Source organism: Podarcis muralis, chromosome 18 (assembly GCF_964188315.1).
Source record: "Podarcis muralis chromosome 18, rPodMur119.hap1.1, whole genome shotgun sequence".
Classification (NCBI taxonomy): domain Eukaryota; kingdom Metazoa; phylum Chordata; class Lepidosauria; order Squamata; family Lacertidae; genus Podarcis; species Podarcis muralis.
The window spans coordinates 2,043,674-2,056,403 of record NC_135672.1 but is presented as its reverse complement, the minus strand read 5'-3'; the positions used below and the strand labels follow the sequence as shown (position 1 = coordinate 2,056,403).

At 47.5% G+C, this 12,730-nt stretch overlaps 1 long non-coding RNA gene across 2 annotated transcripts in view; it reads left to right on the top strand.

The window, feature by feature from the left end:
• Positions 1–12,730, top strand: part of LOC114588416 (uncharacterized) — a 54,553-nt gene that overhangs the window by 38,430 nt on the left and 3,393 nt on the right. For both annotated transcript variants that reach the window (XR_013391216.1, XR_003704463.2), the window contains exon 2: positions 11,674–11,775. This is a non-coding gene — a long non-coding RNA (uncharacterized LOC114588416). The remainder of the gene's footprint in view (positions 1–11,673; positions 11,776–12,730) is intronic.

Below are 12,730 nucleotides of genomic sequence, written 5' to 3'. Positions count from 1 at the left end.
TCAGCTTCTTTGGATATGAAAACAGTTTTATAAGTTGTGTCTTTGTTTCTCAGTTTGATCCTTTTACATGGTTTTGTACACATTGTGGTATTTTCTGTGACTTGATTTTTATTGATCATAGTTTAGTAGTAATTTATTGTAATTGTTAAGAGTGAATTTCTGTTTAATTTTTTATTTTCTGATGTTTTGAGAGTTAATTTTAGTGTGTGCTATTATATTTTAATAGATTATTGAATATTATGCTATTTGATATGTGTTTCCATTTTAAAGTTGTCTTATTACAACTTTCAGTGTAATAAGAGCCAGTGTGGTGTAGTGGTTAAGAGTGGAAGACTCGTAATCTGGGGAACCGGGTTCGCGTCTCCGCTCCTCCACATGCAGCTGCTGGGTGACCTTGGGCCAGTCACACTTCTCTGAAGTCTCTCAGCCCCACTCACCCCACAGAGTGTTTGTTGTGGGGGAGGAAGGGAAAGGAGAATGTTAGCCGCTTTGAGACCCCTTAGCGTAGTGATAAAGCAGGATATCAAATCCAAACTCTTCTTCTTCTTCTTCTTTCAGAATTGGATCAGATTATTATAAGGCGCAGGGACGCAGGTGGCGCTGTGGGCTAAACCACAGAGCCTAGGACTTGCTGATCAGAAGGTCGGCGGTTTGAATCCCCGTGACAGGGTGAGCTCCCGTTGCTCGGTCCCTGCTCCTGCCAACCTAGCAGTTCAAAAGCATGTCAAAGTGTAAGTAGCTAAATAGGTACTGCTCCAGGGGGAAGGTAAACGGCGTTTCCATGCGCTGCTCTGGTTCACCAGAAGCGGCTTAGTCATGCTGGCCACATGACCCGGAAGCTGTACGCCGGCTCCCTCGGCCAGTAAAGCGAGATGAGTGCCACAACCCCAGAGTCGGCCACGACTGGACCTAATGGTCAGGGGTCATTATAAGGTGCGTGTTCTTTGTTGCTGTAAACCGCCTTGCATATAGTAATATAGAAAGGCAGTATAGGTAAAAGTGAAATGAAAATGAAATGAAAATATTGGTGGGTTCAAGTGTTGCTGTGAGAGAGGGAGAAGAATTTACCCATCTGCTTTCTCCAGAAATCTTGCATTGACTCAATGCTGCCCGGTTGCCCCGCAAGCCAATGAAGAATGGCTGCTCATGGAATAGGCAGCTCCCTCCATCTAATCCATCCTCCTGATGGCCGAGATGTAGATATGGACCTGGTGCAGCAATGGCTCACTAACACAATTTGTGCACCCAGGGCAGGTTTGTGGTCCTCATCGTCCAAGTCCCCATAGCTTTGCCTCCCACTTCTCTCTCCCCTAGCCCCTGAAGCCTGGTCCTCTTAGGACTGCTGTTTCTGCAGCTCCAGCCTCAATATCCGAAGGCTCCTCTTGCCTTCCTCAAATTCCTTCCTCTTTCTCACTTGGCATCCCTGGTCCCTGAAGCCCTTGCCTCCCTTCTGACCGCTCAGCCTCCCCTCGCTAGCAGGGCTGCTGCCCAATTTTCTGCTCTGAGTTCTACGCTTTTGCTTATTCGCTGTCAGATGCACTGGGAAGCCTGAGCTGGGCTTTCCAAAGGAAAGGGATTACTTCTTGAGTCCATTTTTTAAATTAAACTTTGAAATCTTTACATATATACTCCAGATTCCAAATTTATTCCACATTTCTCTTTAAACTTTGACTTGCCGCCTTTCCCATCCCATTTACACATTGCATTCTAATAAACATTTCACCTAAGACACAGAATTATAGAATCGTAGAGTCGGAAGGGACCCCGAGGGTCATCTAGTCCAACCCCTGCAATGCAGGAATCTCAACTAAAACATCCATGGCATCTTCTATTTCCTATATTATCAATCTTCTGCTGCTGCTCATATTTCAAAACCTGCTCATGATTTCATCTTATTATGATTTTTTCATATTATGAGATCTGGGGCAACCCAGATGGGCAGGGTACAATTGTTCATGTTGTTGTTATATTATTTATACCCCACCCATCTGACTGGGTTGCCCCAGCCACTCTGGGCGACTACGTTCCCTCATTATGTTTACATTTCCAGGATTTGTTTGATACCATCAATAGGCATTGCTTCTCAGAGGATGAGTGGAGGCATCCATTGCTGAGAGTTAAAGTAGAGCTTCCTTGTTCAGGGGCAGTCTACCACCAAATGTCAGGCGTTTAGTCCTGTCCTGGGAAAGAGAGCTGCAGCTTCATGGCAGAGCTCCTGTTTCACATGCACGTCCAATCCCTGAGGGCATCTCCAGGAAAGGACTGGGAGAGTCCCCTGCTTGAAGCCTTGGGCAGCTGCTGCCAGTCAGCACAGCCAGTCCTGAGCTTCCTATTGGCATCAGCCTTCCAGCACACCTGGTTTCGCATTCAGGGCTGAGGGCCAGCTAGGTGGACTAACGGTCTAACTCTGAATTAGGGAGGTCGGTATGATTTTGGCATGAAACTCCGGTGAAATTATTTGGGGCTCCCTGGAGAGGCTTCCAAGCAGACAGGATGGCTCTGTAGGGGGAGGATTTCTATTCTGCCTTGCTCAGACCACGTATGGAGTCCTGCATCCAGTTCTGGGCACCACAATTTAAGAAGGATGTTGACAAGCTGGAAGGTGTGCAGAGGAGGAGACCAAGGTGATCAGGAGTCTGGAAACCAGGCCTTATGAAGAACAGTTGAAGGAGCTGGAGAAGAGGAGACTAAGAGGAGATATGAGAGCCATCTTCAAATATCTCAAGGGCTGTCACATGGAAGAGGGAGCAAGCTGGTTTTCTCCTGCTCTGGAGGGCAGGACTTGAACCCATGGCTTCAAGTTGCAAGAAAGGAGATTCTCACTAAACATCAGAAAGAACTCCCTTCGGAGGTGATGGACTCTCCTTCCTTGGAGGTTTTGAAGCAGAGGTTGGGTGGCCACCTGTCAGAGATGATTTGGATGAGATTCCTGCATTGCAGAGGGTTGGACTGGATGACCTTGGGTGTCCCCTGCCACCTCTACCGTTCTATGATTCTTTGATCTCAGAAGAGGGTGGACGCTCCTTCATTGGAGGTTTTCAGGTTTATTTAGCTCAGGTCCCTGCATTCCCGATAAATATTCTACAGCCTTTTAAGTATGTCTGTGGGAAGGAGGGTATTGTTTTGCATGTGTGTGTTTGTTTGGTTTTTTTACTTATTTTCATGTTTTTGTTTTATTTATTTTTCATGTTTTTATCCTGTATTTTATTCTGTGGACTGCCCTGAGATCTTAGGATGAAAGGAGGTTTATAAATGTAATAAACAAACAAGCAGATTTGCAGAGAGCTGGATTAGATGATTCTTGGGGTCGCTTTCAACTCTACAGTTCTATGTTTGGCTAATAATAATAATAATAATAACCCCAGTTATTATGCGCGAAGTTGTTTGGGGTGAGTGATGCCAATTTCCAAAAGGGACAATTGTACTGAGAGCTGAGATCTCTCTCCTTCTCTCTGTCCGCCTTGAATATTTATAGCTATTTGGGGCTAAATCCAGAATTCTCTCTCTCTCTCTGGGTTATGGATGGAAAAGAGGAATGGGCTTCTCCCCCCCCCCCCTCAACTGCTCCCTCGCCTAACAAATCCATGCACAAAGTTCCTTTTTTCTCCCGGACAAAAACGTCTCCGCCGTGGAAAGCATTAATGTACCCATTATCCCTCCCCAAGGGCGCAAAGGATTTGAGCGTGCGGGAGAGGGAGCGTGTGTGGGAAAGCCGGCGGACAATGTGGGGAGATGGCCGGGGCCGCGGTGGGTGGAGGAGGCGGCTATTGTGTCTGGCTGGGAAAGGGGCAAGACCCACCTCGAGGCCCCCAGGGAATGAGATCATTGTGTCTCCGCATGGAAATCCCTCCTGCGCCGCGGAGACTGCGCGTCTGGCACCGGCCTCCCTGGTCCAGCGTCCTGATCTCACCGCGGCTGATCAGATGCCTGGATCGAGCGCAAGAGCAACTGGGATCCAGAAGCGGGGCGGCTTCTGGTCGGGGAGGCAGCGCAGATCCCACCAGATGTCCAAGAGAACAACAACTACCAGAGTTTCAGAAGACACCTGAAGGCAGCCCTCTTTAGGGAAGCTTTTAATGTTTGGTGCATTATTGCATTTTAATATTTTGGTGGAAGCCGCCCAGAGTGGCTGGGGAAGCCCAGCCAGATGCGCGGGGTATAAATAATATATTATTATTATTATTATTATTATTATTATTATTATTATTATTAGACTCGTGGACATCAAGAGCCACAGCATTCTTGTTTAGATAAGCCCGTCCAGAGGTTCAGAAAGTTGGTGCGAGTTCTAATCTGTCGTTATTCAAACTTTTCTAAAGTTTTAGGTGGTTGCTAGTTTTTCTTTTATTGCTTTATCTTGTTTTGTAAACAGTTTTGAGGGGGATTTTTACAATTGTAAAATATATATATACTGCTTGGTGGCAGTTGTCAAAACTGTTTACAAAAAATATTTCAGTGGGCAAGATTTGAGATACAGGCAGTGGAAGGAAAATGACAAAATAATTGTAACGGGAATTATTATTTTTTGTAATAGATAAAGATATAATGCAGTAGAAAAGGTTTGTGGAAGTGACAGTGGGAAGTCAGCTTGCGAAATAATGTAATTATTTGATTTGAAGGTTATTGTGAAAACATTTGAAAAAATTAATAAAACATTATACGACAAAAAAACTGCTCACAAAAAAGAAGGCTTTTTGATTGCAGTTATGTTATGTAGGCTGAGGAGGACATTAAAGCATGATCCAGTTGCCACTGCAGCCGCATGTTGCAGCATGTGCAGCACTTCAGGGCATAGCTCAGTCGGCTAGCTGCATCCTCCTCCACTTGCGCTGCCCTCCCACCCACTTTTCTGTCCGTCTTCCCCAGCAGTGAACCCTTCTGAGTTTCCTTCTCTCTCCAGAGGGTTGGAGATGGAGAGGAGATAGGAGAGCCATCTTCCAATATCTTAAGGGCTGTCACATGGAAGAGGGAGGAAGCTTGTTTTCTCCTGCTCTGGAGGGTAGGACTCGAACCCATGGCTTCCAGTTACAAGAAAGGAGATTCCGACTACACACCAGGAAGAACTTCTAGCAGTGGGAACTGTCCAGCAGTGGAGCAGTCTCCCTTGGAAGGTCGTGGCCTCTCCTTCCTTGGAGGTTTTTAAGCAGAGGTCTAAATAGGCCATCTGTCCTGGATGCTTGAGCTGAGATTCCTGCATTGCAGGGGGTTGGTCTAGATGGCCCTTGGGGTCCCTTCCAACTCCACAATGCTATGATTCTACAAAACAGGAACCTCAGAATTGCCTGCTGAATCAGGCCAGTGGCCTGTTTAGTCCATCTACCTGTTCTCACCAGCCAGATGCCTCAGCGGGAAACTGCAGTTTCCGGTCTCTGGTATTCAGAAGCACCGCTGCCTCCATCCCAGCCAGTAGCCTTCTCCTCTGTGTCCGACACTCTTTTAAATCCGTCCAGGCTGGGACCATCACGGCCTCCTGCACGCGCTGCGTGAAAAAGTCCTTTTCCAATAAGTCCTTTTCGTGAGCACAGGATGCCCGTGAGGTCTAGAATGACAAGAGAGGAAGAAAAACGTTTCTTTCCCACTTTCTCCAGGCCATGCATCGTTTGAGGAACTTCTGCCGCTGCGTCCCCTCCTTCTCACGTTTTCTCTAAACCAAAATTCCCAAAAGCTGCAACCGTTCCTCACAGGCAAGTCGCTCCATCCCCTCAATAGTCTTGCTTGAAGTTTTCATTGAAGATTGTCTTGTGTTACAAAATAAACAAGGAAATGTACATATAGCATCTCCACTTTTGATTCATAGGAGCCTGGAATTGTGGAGTTGGCAGGGACCCTGAGGGTCATCTAGTCCAACCCCCTGCAATGCAGGAATAGGCAGCTGTCCCGTCACACGGGGATCGAACTGGCAACCTTGGCGTTATCAGCACCACTCTCTAACAGGCTGAGCTCTCCAGAGTCTTTTTCACAGTTTTTCACAGTTTGTTAATGTTCAGTATAACAACAACAATAATTTATACCCCACCCTCCCCGGCCAGAGCCAGGCTCAGGGCGGCCAACACCAGTAAAATTCCAATAAAAACACAATGGGGGGGGGACCAATTTAAAATGCAGGTTAAAATGCAATTTAAAATACAGCCTCATTTTAAAAGTAGCCCATAGATCAAGACCATAAGGGTCAGACGGAGTCCAAACCAAAGGCCAGGCGGAACAGCTCTGTCTTGCAGGCCCTGCGGAAAGATGTCAAATCCCGCAGGGCCCTAGTCTCTTGTGACAGAGCATTCCACCAAGTCGGGGCCAGTATTGAAAAGGCCCTGGCCCTAGTTGAGATATTAATGTAATGGACATCGTACAGTTGGGGGGGGAGAAAGGGGGAAAGGGGGGGAATGGGAGTATTGTTCTTTCATTCTACTGCATAGAGTTAGGGTGGGGATTTGTGTCTGCATCACATATTTCTATATTTATTTGTCTTCATTGGCCTTGCGAGGGATTGGAGCTCCAGAGCTTGGTGGGTTGTGTTCAGTTAGTTGCTGTGTGGCTTGTTTGCCTGTGGGTGGGAGGGTCAGGTTAGCCATACTGAGTTGTGTGCTGTTTTGTCCTGTTGTGCCGTATATATGGAAAAGGAGAGCTACACCGCCTTTGCTTGTCCCTGTGCTAGTTTAAGTTTGTTGGCTAACTTCTCCACCAGGGCAGTTTCCCGTACATTTTGGTACCACTGGTCCTGATAGGTTCTTCCAGTGTCCAGTTACCATACTTCTAGCTGGTGAGAGTAAGTGAGTTATGAGTTCCTTGTCATGTAATATTCTTATTCTTATTCTTAATATATTTTATTTATACCCCGCCCATCTGGCTGGTTTTCCCAAGCCACTCTGGGCGGCTCCCAACAGAACACGAAAAAAAGAATAAAACTTCAAAATTAAGAACTTCCCTAAATAGTGCGTGCACATTGTTGTCCTGGAAGATATTTAATAGGGCTCTTCCCTATTTTCACTGGAGAAAGGTTGGAGTAGTGCTTGCCAAAGCCCAGACATGCACTGAGTATGTGTGCATGTGGGGGGGGGGGGAGCAGAGGAGCTGGCGTAGAGTCCATAAATATTATATTGTAACTTCTCTGCATTTTAAGAACTCGTCTCGGTTAATGGCCGGGTTAGACAAAGACTGCATTGAACTGTCAACTCGCGGCTAGACACCCCAGCTGTTGTGAATGGGCACGCGGACTGTGGGGCGGGGGGAGATGGGGCACGATAAAAAGGACCCCAGCGTTCAAGGTCAGAGGTAACTCCACCCTCCCCTCCCCTCGCCACAGCCAGGCATGAATTATTCAAACTGTCCTCTCCAGGGCTGTAAAACGAATAAAGTTAACTTAATAGTTGTGTGCGTGCTTTGGGGGGAAAGGGGTGCAAGCTGACCCGTATCGGAAAAAGAAAAAATGCTGGATTGCCATTAGCAGCAATATTCGTTTATTTTAGTGATGTAAACTGCCATTTCCAACCAGTGTGCAAGAAGAAGATGAGAGCATAAGGATCACGCCTAGGACTCATCCTGTTCCCATAGTGGCTATGAACCCAGGGCTCCAGATAGACTGCCTCTGGACCTGGGGGTTCCATAGGAACCTAAGAAGAGCCTTGTTACTGGATCAGGCCCAGGACCCGTCAAATCCAGCATCCTGGTCTCACAGCCGCCCACCAGATGCCCCAAAGGGAGACCCAACAGGATTCGAACACAAGAGCAGCCCTTTCCTCCTCCATGAATTTATCCAATCCTCTTTTAAAGCCATGCAAGTTAGTGCCATCCCTGCAGGGAGTTCCACAATTCAATAATGTGCTGCGTGATGTGATGTGTTGATTCTTCCAATGTACAACTTCAAATACAGCCGGCCCCCGTGGTTCCCTGATTTTGGGGGGTCCCTGCCCCCTCAGTTCCATAAGCTCACCCCCAGTGCCCACTACCCTATAAAAAGCAAAATTCAGAACAGCTGCTTGCATGAACCACTAAGGAAGTTAATCACTCAATAAATTTTGAAGAGAACAATTCATTGCACATTTGCTCAGAATCCAGTTGAAACTGTTTTAATTGGCTGGCCAGCTAGTAGAGCATGACACTCTTGATCTCAGGGTTGTGGGTTCGAACTCCATGTTGGGCCAAAGATTCCTGCATTGCAGGGGGTTGGGCTAGATGACCCTTGGGGTCCCTCCAACTCTATGATTAATTCACCCAGACTTGATCCAGAGAGCCCAGCTTCTCAAAGTCTGAAAATCATTTGCACTTCTGGTGCCCCCATCCCATTGCCCCATTGCCTCTTCACGTCTCCCTTAGAGATCCAGAGACACTCGCCATCCCTCTCTGACACGCATCGCTTAGAAAAGCATAAACAAAACTGAGGAAACTGTCTTATAATTTCTTGGTGCAACTCAGGGATGTGGAGCCGTTCATTAAGGTACCCTTCCAATAATCCTGGTGAGTCTCTGAGTGAGTGTGCAGCAACTCCTGCAGGAAATCTAAAACCTGGAGCCGTTGCTCCGCCCACTTTTCTCCTGGCCCCGCCCACCTGCAGCCCTTGGAAGACCACCCAGAAGGAGAAGCAGTCTGGGGAAAGGGTTAGAATCATAGAATTGTAGAGTTGGGAAGCACCTGGGAGCCATCTAGGTGGAGTGTACACATATCTTTAAAAAACACTGTGAAAATGCTTTTAAAGAAAATAGATATTGAAAAATATATTGAAATTGCCATAGCTCACTGTTGCCATCTAGTGTCACATTTGTATATTTCACTTAAAATTTATTTGCAACTGCATAGTCCCTAGACTAGCCCCCTGCAATGCAGGAATGTCAGCTAAAGCATCCATGGGAGGTGGTCGTCCAACCTCTGCTTAGAAAACTTTCAAGGAAGCAGAGCCCCCCACCTGTTCCACTGTCGAACAGCTCTTAATATCAGAAAGTTCTTCCTGGTGTTTAGTCAGAATCTCCTTTCTTTTAACTAGAAGCCATGAGTTCAAGTCCTACCCTCCAGAACAGGAGAAAACAAGCCTCCTCCCTCTTCCATGGGACAGCCACCCCCCTGAATAAATACTTTTTACATACCCTCCATTCCAACATTTATCTGTTGAAAATAGGCCATAGGTTCGCCCTTCGCCCGGAATTTCCTGGACATAGCCGGCATTCGGCCGTCAGAAACAGTGTCCAGGCAGAAATTTCTGAAGTGTCCAGGAGAATCTGGATATAAGTCAACCCGTGTCGGAAGTGTAGATTTTTTGGAAATGTCCTTAAAAATAACTCTTTTTGAAAAATGGCGACGCTAAAATAGGGAGGTCCTTTTCCATAACAACAACCACAACATCAATGTTCTTATTTATACCCTCCCCATCTGACTGGGTTACCCCAGGCACTCTGTGTGGCTTCCAGCATATATAAAAACATAATAAAGCATTTTTTAAAACTTCCCTATGCAGGGCTGCCTTCAGATGTCTTCTAAAGGTTGTCTAGTTTCTTATCTCCTTGGCTCAGGGGTCGCATAACTCCAGACCCTCCAACATTTCTCTGACGAAAATAGGGACGTCCTAAGGAAAAGTGGGACATTCTGGGATCAAATCAGAAACTGGGATGGCTTCTGTAAATCCTGGACTGTCCCTGGAAAATGGGGGGACTTGGAGGGCCTGTTTTAACAGGGTAGGGGGCACAGGGAATGTGCTTATGGAGCCAAGGGGGCAGTGGGCCGAAAAAGTTTGGGAGCCTCTAATTGAGCGCCAGCCCTTGCTGTCTGTCTCCTGCAGGATATCCCCCCTTGGCTACGGTTATTGCGTCTGCCTGCCCCACTCCCCCAGGCGACGGAGAGCCCCTTGGGGGCAGCGGCCTGTCGAGACGGCAGACATCTCTCTTCCTCCTTGGCATAAATGGGCTGTGTGTCGGGGGAGATGCGCAGGGCCCACACGCCCCGAATCCTTGCCACCCGGGTCCTGTGTCCTTTGGATGCACGTCTGAGGGGGGGGGAGGCGGGAGAGAGCTAATTGACATCAGCGCCTGGGAGCAGATGGGGTGTCCACCTGCTAGAGAAATGCAAATGATGTCTGGAGCAAGGCGGCCGCCTTCGGGACGGGGTCAAGCGAGGGAGTGGGAGGAGCAAGGAGGAAGATCCACTGGCAAACAGAAGGAAAGCCGGATCAGGCCATGTCTCAGGGAGAAGAGAGCCTGTGTCTGTGAGTCTGCCAGGAGCAGAGAGGAGGGAATTCTCTGCATATAGCTCTGTTTCTTTTGAAGCAGGGGGTTGGACTACATGACCGCCAGGGTCCCTTCCAACTCTGATTCACCTTGAATGTAGACAAGTAGTGATGCAACCTGTAATAGAAAGAAGACAGCTGCAAAAGTCGGGTGCTGCCGCCTCTCTCTGCAAGACTCCAGGGGTTCCAGGCACCCACCCAGGGTCTGTGGTCCTTTGGGGAATTAAGACACGGCAGAGACCATCATAGCTTTAAAAAAGATGGTTTATTCCCCTATTTACACCTTCAGTCTGCCTGGAGGGAGTCCCGATCTTACAGCATGGTCATTTCAAGAGGGGCTTGTGCAGCCCTGGACTCCAAGGCGTCTCTCCCAGCCAGCCTTCAGCCAACCTGCCCAAGATGGATCCCAGCCTTTCTTCTCTCCCTTTCTTCTTCCCAGCACACCTTGCTTAAAACGCCTCTCTTTTCCTGTCACTTCACACCCAGTTACCCCGCAGCCTTCCAGACCCCCAGTCTCAGGGCAAGGAGGGAGGACAGTTATCCTCAATGGCCCTCTATTGTTCCTAAGTGGCCCCAGCTTAGCCAGGTCCTTTTGCGTAGGCTAGTCCAGGAATTCCTCTGCAGCTTGCATTTCTCCCTCCACACTCCAAATGATCAAGATCTGGACTCCCTCCATGTAGACTGAAGGTGCACATAGGCAAATAAACCATATTTCGTGAAGCTACAACAGTCTCTGCCCTGTCTCAATTCTGCAAAGGGACACAGACCCTGGGTGAGTGTCTGGAACCCCCTGGGCTCTGCAGAGAGAGGGGCAGGCACCCAACTTTGTAGCAATATTTGGGTTACAATATTGTACACAGATAAATAATAAAACATGGCATGACTAACAGAAAATGGGTCACCAAGGGTGTAAAAAACTATGTTTTTAATATGTTTCTACATGTGCTTGAAGCCGCCCAGAGTGGTTGGGGAACAATATTATTAAGCATATTATTTTACAGTACATAATAATAAGATAACAGTAAACCAGGAAAAGGAGTTCTTCAATAAATCGACGTATAAAACAGAGTAATCGGCTTGAGCTAATGAGCAGCATCTTCTTATCTATTGCGATATATGTTGCACGTATTTCTCATTCTTGTCTTGCTCCTTTTGCGCATTTAATAAAACCGCCCCATGCAGTGCAAAAAGTGCCTTGCTGCTTCTCTCCCTTTGCCACCTCCAATTTTTGTGACAGCTTTTTCATTATGGCTGTTTGCCAGATGATATTATACCAGTGGTCAATATTAATTAATTGCAAGGTTTTCTGAGTTCTGGCTACTACCGTTCTATCCGCTGTTAATAAACGTGTTGTTAATTTATTACTTCTTAACTGGTCCATGTCTGAAGTATATAAATTAAGTAAATGCTGGGGGTATAGATTCAATGTAGGGCATGTGGATAATGTCATTCTCTTGTTTTGTCTCTAGGTGGTGCTGTTCTGAGTCGGTTGTTTCCTGCTGGTGCTTAAGAGAGAGAATAGTTCTCCTTCCTGGGTTGCTGCGTGTCCTCTGAGCCTTCCCTGCTAATAGGTGAGGGGGCTTGGAATCCACAATCGCAAGATGCATTTAGAGTGCAATGATACCACTGCGCCAGCGTGGTGTAGTGGTTAAGAGCAGTAGACTCGTAATCTGGTGAACCGGGTTCGCTTCCCCGCTCCTCCACCTGCAGCTGCTGGGTGACCCTGGGCTAGTCACACCTCTGTGAAGTCTCTCAGCCCCACTCACCTCACAGAGTGTTTCTTGTGGGGAGGAAGGGAAAGGAGAATGTTAGCTTCTTTGAGACTCCTTCGGGTAGTGATAAAGTGGGATATCAAATCCAAACTCCTCCTCCTCCTCTTCTTCTTCTTCTTTGGACAGTCGTGTCTTCCCCACCCCAAAAAAAATATCGTGGGAGATGCAGACTCAAGGAATCATAGAGCTGTTGAGTTGGAAGGGATTCAGAAGGACATCTAGTCCAACCCCCTGGAGTTTGTTAAGGATGCTGAGTGTTGCTAAGGGACCCTTATGTTCCCAGAGCTGCAATTTCCAGAACAGTTTAGCAATCTATGCCTCTTCATGGACCTCTGGGAACTGTAGCTTATGGGGCGGGAAATAAGGGTTTCTTCTCAACCTTAACTACAGTTCCCAGAATTCTTCCTTGTTGCTCCAGACGACTAGAAGTGAGGGTTGGAGACCCGCGAGATTTTTCTGCCACTGGCACCCAAATGTCCCCGTCTCTCCCTCCGTCCTCTGCCTCCCCTCCCGCGCTCACCCCAACCCCTTGCGCAAGGCAAACCCCCCACCCACCCACCCAAATATTCTGCCAGCCAAGCAGTTTCTGCGCACTCAAGAAACGCTCCTTTTAGCCTTACTGACCTCCCGGGCACCTGCGACGGGCGAAAAGCACATTTCTTAAGTGACAATTTCCCATCACTAAATTAAGAGGGAGAGTCGTTTTCCGTCACCCGCCCAAAGGTTCTGAGCTAGGCATAAAATGTGTCATTAG